This window comes from Athene cunicularia (assembly GCF_003259725.1).
Source record: "Athene cunicularia isolate RWA chromosome 2 unlocalized genomic scaffold, athCun1 chr2_part1, whole genome shotgun sequence".
Lineage (NCBI taxonomy): Eukaryota > Metazoa > Chordata > Aves > Strigiformes > Strigidae > Athene > Athene cunicularia.
In genome coordinates this window covers 57,727,919-57,730,519 of record NW_020799095.1, presented here as the reverse complement: position 1 = coordinate 57,730,519, position 2,601 = coordinate 57,727,919, and positions in this window count along the sequence as shown.

Below are 2,601 nucleotides of genomic sequence, written 5' to 3'. Positions count from 1 at the left end.
TATATATATATATATATATATATATATATATATATATATATTTGTGTGTGTGTATATGTATATATATATTTTTTCCCCCCATGGGGTCTGACTGCACTGATTTTTATTCCTAAAGCAACTGCCACACCAACATTTCCTTTCTGCTTTCTAGTGCAGTTCCATTGCCGGAGTCAGTAGACGGGGAGGCTGTACGGACTCTTGCACCGGTCGCCCTGCGAGGTTTTCCTTCATGGCGGTGGGGGGGGTGTGTGTGTGGCGTGGGTGTGTGTGGCTGTGCACAAGGAAGCCTCCGGCTCCATGGATGCGCCTGGCTCAGGCTCACTCCTGTTTCTGTGCAGTGTTAGACAAATCAACCGGGTTACGCCATTGACATTTGCTTCCACAAGGTAGACGCATACTGCCCCTTTGAGATCACAGGCATCCATCGTTTGCAGTTAGGTTGCAAATCTCTGTCTTTAACTCTAGTACTGTTTTTAGTTCATGACTATGGACAACTGGTGCCACTTTTTTCAAATTTCGGTGTGACACAGGAATCCGCTGTTGGAGATGAACCTAGAATGTCTTTAAGCACTTAAAATGCTGTTCACACTTTATTGCTGAGCATCCTGGTCTAACACTCAGTACGTACTGTATCTCACTATAATCTGCTTGGAAAGCAACAACAACAAACAAACAAACAAATCTCTTCAACACTGTAACTACATGCAACTATGTAAAGTTTTCTCACAGGCAAGATGCTGAAAGTTTTAATGTGGTTTCAAAGGGATGAATGTGAATTATTGAACTAGTATGTGACAGTCATTGTCCACAAAGGACTACTTAATAGGAGGCACTTTTTAAACTTTAATGCTTGAGAAAGAGTTAAAGGCATATGCGAGCTGACAGATAATAAAAAAAATAAGAGAAAGGAAAAAGGAAAGAGGAAAAAAAAAATCATTGTCCAGTGTTTTTGAAAAAGATGGACTTTAAAGAATCTTGCAATTTGCACATCTTGAGTTTATCATTTGTGTGGTATTCCTGCAGTTTTTACCTAATAATGTTGTGGGTTGGGGGGGTCTGAAAGAGCATAAACAAATGTAGCAATTACTCACTAACCTGCCTACGCTATAGGCCATTTCATAGGGTTACGTTCCTTTCAAAGTTCATTTTTGGTCTTTTTACCATATCTGCCACACAAAACCAGGTCCTACCGGGACAGCTCTGAGAATTTTTCTTCAGACTTGCTGAGAGAATTTTCCACAAGAAACATTTCTATAAGTAAGCAAGATGTTTGTTTGTTTTGAAAACAAACCTATTGTTATTTTATTATTATTATTATTTGTTATTTTAATTGCATTGTTTTCCATTGGAAAGGCGACATTTCAAGAGTTTGGTACAAACCAAGTAGGCTGGGGAGGGGATTCATGCCGTTGAGTCTTTTCTTTCCCCAGGTAGGGCCGGATCCTTTGAGGTGCTGTGCACCCAGCCTCCTGCATGAGCCTCGGGGAGGTGCAAGTATGAAGTACTTCGGGGCTGAGTGCTAAAGCCTGTTGCTGCCACTAGAAAGAGCCTTTTGATTTCAGTGGGATTGCGCTTGGGCCCTGCGTGAGCAAGCGTTTGTGTCGTTGTTTTTGGCTGGCGAGTTCGCATCCTTCAGGTAGTTTTGAAGAAGCTGTACTGATAGGGAGAAAAGGAAATAAAAGTCCATCATTAGAAACGCAGTAACCTAAAGTGAACAAATTTATTTAAAATCTCATTTTCCCGCTCCCCTAAACTACAGTGATTTTATTTAAGAGAAGAAATGTTAACCCCAAACCCCAGCTTTGACTCTGTTATTTGTTACTTGAAGTTTAGCTCACACCAGAACTAATTGTTTTTATACCATATTCTGGGGTGCACCAAAAAGTTGAAATACGTTTAAAATAGCTTGAAACTTTTCTTGGATTTCCTTGAATTTTATTAACCTCTCGGCGGGCTACCAAATAGCTGAGTGGGTTTCTTCTCACAGTCACACTGCTTAGTTAGTGCTTATTTGTTAATATTTCTGCTCAGAGAAGTTGCTTAATCTTCCATATACTCTGCTCAGGGCACTTGCAATTTATTGTTTCGTTTTGTTTCCTGTTTTGTTTTTATGCTTTGATGGTAAAGGAATAGAAAGAATTACAGATTTTAGTTCACAGTCGTACCACTAGTTCCATACTTAATGTGTACTTGGAAAAAAAAAAATCTCAAGTAAAACCATACACATACATACACATTTGTGGTTAATAAGGAAGCAGGGGCTATTAAACTGACTGGATCTATTCAACTAACACTAAAAAAAATAAAAAATAATAATAATAAAAAAATACGTTTGGAGCAATAGGAATGTATTAGTTCTGTGCTTGTATTTCAGACTGAGGAATTCTGAAATAACTGGTTCTTTCCAAACAATTGTCCCTTTCCATGCTTTCTTTGGCTTTTGTAGGATGTGCAATACTTTACGTGCCAACTTAGACTCACCCATGTGGTGTTAGCTAGATCTCATACCCACCTCTGATTTCCCCTTGTTTTGTTCTTTTTGGAAGTTTCTTTCTTTCCACTTTTTTTTTCCTCTTAATAATTCCCTCCCTCCACCCCCCC